The sequence below is a fragment of the Diuraphis noxia genome, unplaced genomic scaffold (assembly GCF_037042655.1).
Source record: "Diuraphis noxia isolate RWA-SAM2 unplaced genomic scaffold, SU_Dnox_SAM2 contig0002, whole genome shotgun sequence".
NCBI lineage: Eukaryota > Metazoa > Arthropoda > Insecta > Hemiptera > Aphididae > Diuraphis > Diuraphis noxia.
In genome coordinates, this window is record NW_028301712.1 from 37,534,491 (window position 1) to 37,546,707 (window position 12,217).

Sequence of the window (12,217 nt, forward strand, 5' to 3'; positions counted from 1 at the left end):
AGAGAGAGATAACAAATGGTGCGCTGACATCCTCTTAAGAGGACGCCACACCCGTATGTGTTGTCTCCGTCTTACAAACGTACAACATAACAAAAACTGTTTTGCGCGGGAAAGAACCGAGAAGGTTACAGTTATAATTAAGAAGAAAAATTTTCACACAATATAATGAGAACATTTACTGTGCAACATCGTTTTTATTTTTCCGATATCACAAATACAAACAAAGTTATTCAAAGTTGAAATAATGCATTTTTAAACAATAAAAACTTTTTCGTATTTTAGATATCAGAAAAATAAAAACGATGTTGCACAGTAAATGTTCTCATTATATTGTGTGAAAATTTTTCTTCTTAATTATAACTGTAACCTTCTCGGTTCTTTCCCGCGAAAAACAGTTTTTGTTACATTGTACGTTTGTAAGACGGAGACAACACATACGGGTGTAGCGTCCTCTTAAGATAAATAGGTATAATTATTATATTAAATTACTACATACCTTATTCCTTTACCTTTAATAGGTAGGTGACAGTACAGTTGACAATTGTATATTTGTAAAGGTAGTGACTAACAATAAAATAATTTTTAAATTTAAACTTTTCAAAACAGTAGACTTGAGGTTATGCCGAAAGCCGTATATCGAGGTACGCCGATGGCCGATACTGCAGACTGCAGTATAAAATGCGTAGTACGATGGCACGATGCAGGCGGACGAACTAGACATCACTAGTCAACTAGCCACGGAGGCACGGAATAATATGACAATAGAAAATTAAACATGTGCACTCGGCCGCTGATTATAAAATATTTATATATAAATATGTAATATATATATATATATATATATATATATATATATATATATATATATATATATATATATATATATAATATGTAATATATATATATACACTATCATAATACGAATATAATATATTGGAAATGAGCTATTTTTATTTTGGTTTTGCGTTTGAGACGAGCATCATATTGTTATATATATATTTATATCGTGTTATCATGGCTATTGTTATGTTATAATTGGCGAGAATTGACTGTTTGTTTTTGTGATTTTAAACGCGAGCAGCTCGTCCAGGCGTCCCCAACGTAATAATAACAATATAACATGATATTAATTATAAACACCGACTTCTTAAACCGAATCTTAAAATCGAGACCGTGTCTAAAAAACGGCTTTCGTCATCAATGTGTTTTAATTTTTTAAAAGGATGTCAGCGCACTATTTATTTTCTCTCTCTGGCCCACGCGTAACATAGACAAAACGCATTTACGCAGAATCTTTTTTTCTATATTTTTTAGTAATCTTAGAGTAAAATCACCCATTACAAAAAAGATAGATAATAATATTTTTGAGGGAATGACATATCGATTTTATATTTTATAGTTATTTGACTTTGTATTTGACTTTCAAAATAAAATAATGTTGTAAATTTAAACGATGTTTAAATTGTTTTGAGACCATATTTTGACAAATCGATATGTCATGCCATCAAAAATATTATTTTCTATCTTTTTTGTAATAGGTGTTTTTACTCTAAGATTACTTAAAATCATCGAAAAAATGATTCTGCGTAAATGCTTTTTGTCTATGTTGCGCGTGGACCAGAGAGAGAAAACAAATAGTGCGCTGACATCCTCTTAATGCTAAATTCTCGTTAGTACTTATTAGTAAGTTATTAATACGTTATTAATTTATTATGTTTTATGTATATTATGTATAATAAATACAATAGTATGTTTAAATATAGACAATAGTTTATACATATAGACTCTAACAGTCTATAATACACAATTTAGTCAATTGAACCGTCGAGACACGGTTCAGTCTATTGCACGGACCTAACACTAAAATATTATTTCACTCGGTTAACAATATCTTCGTGAACGGTCCAGACACGGTTCAGTCGATCGAACGGACCTAACACCAAAATATAATTTCACTCGGTTAATCATTTGATTTGTGAACGGTCCAGGCACGGTTCAGTCGATCGAACGGACCAGACACCAAACAAAGTTTAAAAACAGTTCAAAATAAAATTAGCACTCTCCATGCACCCATCGGTCAATTTAACCGACCTCACACCCTGAAATTGTTACTCGGGCTATTACCTATTGGTTAATAAATGTTCACTCTCTCTCTAAGCTATCTATAGTTGTTTGAAGTTGTCTACTCTTTTCCGATTTCTGTTGAAAAAAATCGTGTTTCTCAGTCTAAAATCTTGAAGTAAATAAGAACATAAACTGTTGTTGTTTAAAAATACGAAAACCGTATAGGCACAAAATATTTTTTGTAGTTAAATAAATATTGCTCATAGATAATTTAATATATTACTCATAGATACTTAAAACTTTTCAATTATAATTATACTATTAGTTTCTTATATATACATTACAAAATGTAATTTTTTAAATATTTAGATAAATTAAAAATTATTCATTCTACCAACTAGCTATACATAATTTTACCGAATTAAGAAAATACCAATACTAACAATAATTTATGCATCATAAATTATCTTTTGAAATGGACTAAATAACACATTCATTTCACAGTATTGCCATTAAAAATTAACCTAGTTGTATAACTATATTTCATGTACACTTCACTTAAAATCTACTAAAAAGAAAGTCGAGTCTTATAAAGATGATTTTGGCATCTTTTGTTCACAATAAGATACATTAAGATGTGCCTTAATATTGAATTGGGTCTTGTAAATTGCAGTTAACCAATATCTATGTGTAATTTTACTGCAGCGTCACGCCCTTTCTAGTAGGACCTGTTACTTCATACCTACTTATTATTAACAGACTGAGCTTACAAAAAAAAAAAATGTCGTCTACATTTGTCGGTGTAGTGTATCTAACATATGTATTTGGTAATATTACCTGACAAGTGACATATAGGTATGGCTTGGTCAAATTTGTATTTATATGACTAGATATTGATAACATATTTAATCAAATAACTGATACCGAACATTCAAGGCTCGTTTTAAAATTTGTTTCGAGGTTTTTGTATGCAAATTCTAAAAGTTTACCGAATATAATTGTATTTTAAACTGTGTTTAGGTTGCATAAAAATATTGCTTAGCTATTAATTAATTATTTAAGTAAAAGTTTATCAGGTTTACAAAAATATCAATCCCTTAATTATAATTTTTTTTCCTATCATCGTTCATAATAATTAACAGGGCGTTGCTTTAAAAAACACAAATCAATAAATAACAGGATATCTGAAACCTAAAATCAAAAAAATGATCCTTCAAATTAATATAGATAATTCCATTAACTGAATATGAACATAACATTGGTCACAACTCCTCAAAAATTTAAGTACCTATATACTACTTTAAAATCAACTCGATACCTGATTGACGATGGTGTAGTAATTTTTATTTCATTAAATAACGATTGGTATGTGCATATATAGATAGATTTTTGTATTGTTTGTAAATGGTAAATACATCATGACTTATATTACTTCAAATTACTACATTTTACAGTTACCTATTTTATTTATTACTTGTTTCCAAGTCCTCATCAGGTTCAGCCTATGTATGCATCGCAAATAATTTTATAACGAGTAATGGTTTTATATGACGGCTGATGGTTATTATTTCTAATATACCTTTTATTACCTTTATTTTTCTATTATAATATTGAAATTAATGTTTTATAATGTCTCTATTATTTGATAATTTTAAGTAAAACATTTGAATATTTTTTTCAAACCATACCCATTTATATTATTAAAACAAATTAAAATATGGGACTTTTTACTGTAGGTCAATACACCAATAAATGTTATAATTTAATCAACTATCATATTATGATTATTGTAAAATTGTTTCTATAAAATATATGTCTTTCATATTCAACATCATAACAATATATTAATATAGATATATAATATATATGTGTGAAGAATTAACAATTTGTCATTAAGGCCGTATGAAATAACAATCAACGTGATTGACAGCCGAACAATAAATGAAAATTCGAATTATTCGAGGTCATTTTGACTAATATTTCATCACTCAAATAATCGGTGACACGCGTGGTTATTCTGTAAATATCGTCTTTGTGGCAAAATTTGAAATTTTGTGTAAGTTTATAGGTACATATTTTATACAAAAATGTGAACGATCGATAGATTACTATTCTTCTTCTTCTTCTCAGCTTACCGGTCCGTTGAGGACCATTGCTGCCTTCAAGAAGTCTCGCCATCTCTTTTTGTTATAAATCAGGTCAAAACTTACATTATGATCTATTACTTTTAGGTCTCTGATTATTACATCGATCCACCGGGTTCTTGGTCTTTGCAAGGGCATTGTTTTGGTAATTTTTTCTAGAATTAATTTTTTTAGTAGTGTTGTCGTTTGCTCTCCAAGTGTATCCAAATCATTCTAGTCGTTTGAGATTACTATTCATTATTCAATAAATACTAACTAATATGTTTTGTTTTTTCTACAGTATTATCAAAATTTAAATAATTTTTTTTTTTTGGTTTCTCCATTTTTTTTATTTTTTTTTTTAGATTATTATTTTGATTTTAGGGGCATGAAGTGTGCAATAAGTTGTAGTATTGTTTCAAATAAATTGTTATGACCATAACGCTTACACCACATGTACTCGACCAAGTAGCTGTTCAGTATTGGTCGGTAAGTAGCCCACTGTTTTTATTTCGAGATTTAATTTTGCTCCAAGAACTCTCAATAGTATTAGTTTGAGCCAAAGTATTAGGATCTATGTATAAAATTATAATAAGCCAAAGAAACTTTTCTAATTCCTGTTCCCGACAGATCAGCACGTACATTGTTAAGAATTATTATTGAACATGTTGCTCCTGGCATGACAATAATTATTACTGATGAGTGGCGCTCCTACCAAAAGCTTGATCTAACTTATCAATACATTTCCGTGAATCATTACATTAATATATATATATATATAATCATCTAAAAAAAAAAGCGGAGGAACCAAAAAATAAATAAATAAAATAGTGGTAGTGAATTAACGGAAAAGGTCCATTTTTATTTAGTTTTAATTTGTCGTTAGTTGATTATATTGTTACTGCCACGGGAATGCCTCCTCATATATTTCCTAATGTTGGTATAGTATTACCTATTGATAGATATTTACACTATGTAAAATAATATATTATATTCAGTGGTATTACTTTTAAACTTACAATAGCGTTCCCTTTTTATCGACCATACGTCAGTGATGAACTTATAGGATTTTATTCTTAGCTGGCAACTGCACAGGTAATGCGAACGTGATAAATTTATCGTAATCCTGGACTGGGTCCAAAGCTTCTGTGGTAAGGGTTATTTTTTTATCAACGGTTAAGTGTTAGGCGATTTAGTCTAATAATATTACGTTTGCTAGTTGAATAGTACAAATATATCGGTATATAATCAAATTAACTTAAACAAATGTTTAGACTTTAAAGTACTTACACCAAACCAAAAATGATAAATGATTAATCTATTATAGGCGTATTATATCTTATCAATTAAGAAAATACACTTGTTAAAATAAATACAATTATTATTATTTAGGTAATTTTATATGTTCAAAAGTTGTGTTATATATTTATTGATGTTTTATAAAATCTAAACGTATAGTTATAAATTATTATGATATTAATAACTGAATAGTTTAAGACCACATAAGTTATAAAAATATAATTTAGTTTTTTAAAGTATTTGCAGTTGAATAACTAATATATTTTGATGGTAAATTATTTGTGATGCAATTATTTTTATATCGTAAATCGTTTATAGTCAATTACCGTGTATTCGATTTCCACTGATGAGGGTTTTTAATAACTTTATAAACAGTGAATAAATTTATAATACATATATAGTGTACATAAAACGTGAATTTGTCTTAATTTACCAAAGACGGTCAGAATTGGTTTTCAGACTTTCCATTTGTGTGTATTGATATGTGCTTTATTTCTCTTCGGATTAGTTCCTGTTTGTCTTCTAATGTAGTGAAAAAATAGGTTGAATCATTATAGATTTTTTTTCTAACAACGATTAGTAAGTAGTTAAGAAGCCTGCAGAGTTACTGTCCATCTACAGGAATGAGAATTGATAGGCTTCATAATATTAATTTTAACATTGATTTCGTGTATATTAAATGTATGGATATATATATATATATATATGTCATATTACCAGTTAATAACAACTTATAATTTCATAATAAAATCATGGATGTGAACTGCTACGTATACCGTACACAATATAATTATTATAATATTACACACTCACGTTATGAGCGGATTATGCATCTCGCCCGCTTATTATTTATGTTTTTTTTTTTATCACACGGTAATCCACTTTTGGCTGCCGAAACTTGGTTTTGGGGTTATTTTCTTTAAATATTTTATTGAGAGTTATTGTCGCGCCGTAGAGGGCAACGATCGAGACAGAGGCTGGAAAATCGGCAGCGTAGGCGACACGTGCATCAGATCTCGTATAATATGTTCGTGCGCGTGTGCCTGGCGCGTTTTTTCGCCGCACGCCCGGCTGACTACCGTCGCCGCGCCGTCAGACTATTTCAGGCATAGAAAAACGTATCCGCCGCCACTACCACCGTCATCGCGCCGGTCGTGTTATCAACTCGCAGCGCTTATATAACGGCTTCAATGATATTTACAAAATTATGAAACACATTCGCGAATTTCAGCGTCGTGCTCGTTGTATAGGTATATTATAAAATAATATTATTTATTATCCTACATCCATCTGCTATAAGGCGCAAGATATTTGTCAAACTGTTGGCGGGCGCACCATTTGCAGGTGTCGCGGTACATCAAGAAGTTTGCTGAAAAAAAATACATTCCATACCATACTTAGATGACCTGTCGACCTCACTCCATGACTTATCCCGCTGCCTACCTCCTTCTCATAGGTAATGTGATTATACGTGTATAATACTGTGTTTATTGCGGCACCATCTGATTGTTTTCTCCTCAGAAGCATTATTTTTTGTTATACGACGAAAATATGCTCTGTGCTTCAGCGTATTATCGTCAATAAGGAGTTCGTGTATCACTTGTACACGCTTGTAAATTACGAAATAAACAAATTCAAGCTAACTGTATTATTATTTATATTTTTCAATATGTTATAATCTTGGTTAAAAAAATTAGAACCAATTCCTGTAAACGCTTCCACTAAAAATAATGAGTAAAAAGAATGATATTTATGTAAAAGGGTTTGCATGTTAATGTGTGATGATTCCTAGAAGTTCATAATTGAATATTCATTAATTTCCCTTTTTCTAAAAAACATATCGAATTATATTAAGAATTTCGTAAGGTCCAAATATTTAATCTAGCAACTCGTGAACCGCCAATACCGTAAAAATTATAGGTAGATTCTAGATATTTATAATATGTGTTATATAATTTATCGACGACAACATTGTGCGCGCGCAATTTCATTCGCTCCGTTATAATATATATTATTACATTATACATATAACCTTATACACATCACATAATAGTATTATCAACACGCCTTCCACTACGCCGTAACGGTTGGTTCTATAGGTATAAAATACATTGCGGTATATCGTATATATATATATATAGAATAGGTAAGGTTACCTTTAAGAGAAGAACCCATTATTATTATTATTTTCCTATCTGTATCATAGACCATAGCTATCCCATCCGTCCGGTTTTGTTCAATTATTTTTATTGGCAGCTTGATGGCGGGATAGGATAATGAGAAGAAAAAGAATAATTTTTTTCATCGACACATCTTACCTTTTGTATCTCCCGATTTTGGCGCTCGTGCGTGTATTCGCAATCGCAACTTCTGATAAAGCATTTTTATTTATTGCTGTTATTAATAATAATTTAATTTAATTAGTGTTTTATAGTCCGCAATGGTCTACTTTTTTTTCCAAATGAGAATTTACTTTTTGGTGTAAATTGTTAAACAGAAAATTTTTTAAAATTAAATAGCTTGACCAGAAGTACCTATATCGGCTATACCTAATATATATTTTAGTATTTATTTTATTTGGAACATGTTTACAATTTATATAACTTTGATGTTAGTATATTGGTATCGTACCTATCTGACTAAATACAATTCTCAAGTATACTAAAAAATTCTATTTTCTATTTTAAATACTTGGCAATTTAGATGAGCTATACATAATGTATACTTGGATGAATCACCTGCATGTATATATGTTTGAAAAATGTTATGAATAACGTATAAAATCAAACCCTGTAACATTGTGACATCAATAACGTTGTTGAAATGGTAGCGATTTGCCACCCTTTGACATAACTATTTTCGAAAAATTGAAAAAAATTCTTAAAAAATATTAACGTGGTGCAATTTGTTAGCCAAAATAATACTTGAAATAATGCTGTGATTTTAATGGAGCTATATGTAATAAAATAACTGAATATATATATACCTTGAGTCAGGCAGTTACGTTTAGAGCTGCAGGTGCCTATAGGTACTATTATATTTTGCTTATTATTTTTCTTCTTTTTTTTTTCATTTAAATATCAGTCACATTCCTTGGTTTATGGAATGTTATTAATACAGATTTTTTTTTTGAATTCATTCAAACTAAAAATGTTTCAAACATTTTTCCTTAACTCCTGTTTTTATAATTTTATTATATTTATTTACTACATAATATTATATCATACATGTATTATTTATTTTCCTTTTCAACATAATTTGTTTTGTTTTTTTATTATAATTTTTATAATTTTACGGTGTTTATTCAATAATCTTATATGAACGTGTATGTTAGTAGTTTGTATATTGAGTTTTTTTTATGTCAATATTATAATTAAAACCATCGTACTAACGTTTTATTTTTTTACAGTATTTTCTTGCGTATCATAAGAATGTTTTATTATTTTTACTGTCGGTAAAAATACAAAAATACAATAAACACGACTGTTCAGTTCATAAATCTTATTTAATATTCCGCAGTTTTGGAAGTTATATTTGACGATAGTACATAATAATATGTATTGAAAAATATTGTGCTTCATATTAAATTAGTTTTATTCATCATTCCTGTCTTCTTAAAATTATTATAATTTAACCAATTTGTATTTATTGAAATCTCAAAATCTCTTCGTAATAAGTGTTGTAATCTGACATTTTTATAATAGTGTTTCTGTGCTATAAAATGTATTACAATAACATAGTAGTATTGGATATCATTTTATATTAAATACAAAAACCGTAATAATTTAAAATGTATTCACAGTTTACATCTAATAAAAATAGGTGCCTATTAAATAGTATATATAAAATGTAATTATTAAAGCACAATATACAGAGTGATTCTTTTAAGTGGGTACACTAATTATCTCGAAAAGTATTTACTTTTTTCAAAATATTTTTTACATGGTTTCAAGTTGTTAAAAACCCAACGTTTTAATTAAAAAATTATATTTTTAAATATTTTTTATCCTTATAATTTTTTAAGTTTTTTACTTTTTTGAATGACAACATAGAGTTTTAATTTCATATTCCAAAGCACAATATTTTCCTAACTATTTTGATTCATAAAAATCGAATTTAGGGCTAGTAGTTTTTGAGTTATAAGTATTTAAAGTTTAGATCGGCAGAGTGGAGTGGTACGGGGTTACCCCGCAAAATGTCCACTACTCCGCTTGTCTAAACTTTAAATACATATAACTCATAAACTACTCGTCCTAAATTCGATTTTCATGAATCAAAATACTTAGAAAAATATTCTGCTTTGGAATATGAAATTAAAACTCCATGTTGTCTTTCAAAAAAGTAAAAAACTTAAAAAATTATAAGGATAAAAAATATTTTGAAAAAAGTAAATACTTTTCGAGATAATTAGTGTACCCACTTAAAAGAATCACCCTGTATATATATTATGTGAAAACTAAAATTGCTTTAATCTTCAAGACGGACAAGACGGTAACACAAAATGCATTGCCGTGTGTCTAGGAATGCCCGACAAATACAAACTAATAATAATATTTAAATCTGGTTTATACAGTTATTACTTATTATGTTTAAATACAATTAAATATATTGACTTCTGCGGTAAAAATACTGCGTATGTTCGTTTTTATCCAAAATTGTACCCTTCTCTTTTTGTAGATGATTCACATTTCGGCTAAGACAAAATGTTTATTATATAATTGATGCTTTTTGTTTTGGCGCAAAAAGGAATGGTACGATTTTGATCGAAATGAAATCGATCTTTTTTTAAATTTAGTCGTAAAGTACCTAATAATAGTTTACTCAAGTAAGTAGTTATAATGTACTAAAATCAGGGGTAGATCTAGGATTATTGTATTGAGGGTGCTACGATGGTTATTATTTCAAAGACCAATCAACACAAAAAATTTAAAATGTTAAATAATGTGATATCCTATCGAGGAAGAATTATATGGTTAACAGCTGAGAGAGAGGGTGCTATACTGTAACATAGAGTCCCTATATAGATCTATCTAACCGAATACGTTTCTAAAATTATAATTTTGTATATACTAAAAAAGCCATTAAGTAAAAAATATTTTTGGCTGCCAGATATTATAAATTATTATGTTTTAACATAATCCTACAGGTATCATGTTTAATTGATCGTCCAGGTTTCCTAAATACACTATAATAGTTACATTTACACCTTACACATGTATTATGTTGTATTTAAATGGACTGTAAGTTTAGTTAAAATAACATTAAACAATGAATTATAGTATTTTACAGTGACTGTGTAAAACTAATTTAAGTCTGCTTAAAAAAAATGAATTTTATAAATGATAGAAATAACGAGGCTAGGTATATTATATATTATAATCTCTTACCTCGTATATATTTTATGTACAATAACAATAGGTATTACTGAAGAAATAATAACTATTTTTTACTACTAGTAAAAAATTATGTTAAAATTATGTCGTAGAAATAAAATATTATATTTTATACTACTGTTTTTCGAATGAAAATTAATTGCAGCAGTAATCGATATATGATCTATATGCGTATTGGCATTTGTCCTCATTACTCGTGTGTGAAGCAAAATATCGGATTAATATAAACGCGGAACATGTAGTATAACTCGATAAATATATGACATGACCTTTTTGTTATTCATAGTAAACTACTAAACTAAAAAAGTATTTGGTACCTATAGTTGTAAAACCGTTTAGAATTTATTTAAGATACCTAACTATAGGTACTGTATAAAATGTAGATAATCATGAAGAAAGACTTCTCAGAATATTGTGAAGACAAATTCACCAATGTTCAACTAATTATCATTCATAGGCTTTTAATTTGACCTATTGAAATAACATATTACTATAATGATATAACCATAGGCATATTAAGCTAATGACGACTATGAATTTATAGTCATATTATTCTAATTAACTTTCTAGTTAAGTTTGAAAAATTGATTTATATCGTATAGTTTGAAGATCATAGTTCCTAAAAATACACTCTGTGTAGAAATCTAATTGATACGTATGTTCTACGACCACGTCCAAGAAATGCGTGGACGAAACGAATTTTGTATGTGTTAAGTTATTTTTAACTATATAGTTTATAGCGTGTTCTGATATTCTGACCGTTAGATAAAATATGCTAACTATTCAAAAGTTCCAGTACCCGTCTAATTACTATAGCTATTGCATGGATTCGCAGGTGTGGGACTTTGGTCTACACACGAAATCAATAAGTCGTGATTAATTGATACCCGTACAAGTGTAAAACAGAATTTAACAGATTGATTTAATAATATTATAAAAACCGACAAGTTCTTTAGTTTCAAATTTAACTAAACTCAAACTATACTCTGGTGCAAGTATGTGAAAAATTCAAAAATACCCTTACAAACTGGCTGTTTTATATCTTTCGAATAATTTGGATAATACCAATATAATATTAATCTCGTTCTTTTTGAAAGGGCCAAGTGATTTTTTTTGATCATTTTATGTATGTGCAAAAAGTGTTATTCAATTTTACGAGCTGTCCTCTGGACATAGGTATCATCAAGGTTTTTTGAAGATGACTGATCAATGTGAAATGTACCGGGATTGTGTGTGACATTTGAGATATGGTGACTGGTACTTAATGCTTTAAATAAAAACTCAATTTTGAAACTATGTAGATTGTCGGTAATATAATAATTAAATACTAAATTACTT

At 28.5% G+C, this 12,217-nt stretch overlaps 1 protein-coding gene across 5 annotated transcripts in view; it reads left to right on the forward strand.

Moving 5' to 3' along the window:
• LOC107162907 (serine/threonine-protein phosphatase 2A regulatory subunit B'' subunit alpha) overlaps window positions 1–12,217 on the forward strand; it is a 43,258-nt gene that overhangs the window by 16,888 nt on the left and 14,153 nt on the right. Inside the window, exon 2 of one of the 5 annotated variants that reach the window (XM_015510056.2) lies at window positions 4,572–4,676. The exons of the other annotated variants lie outside the window; for them this stretch is intronic. The gene's annotated coding sequence lies outside the window, so the exon portion shown is untranslated. The remainder of the gene's footprint in view (window positions 1–4,571; window positions 4,677–12,217) is intronic. 5 annotated transcript variants of the gene reach the window in all.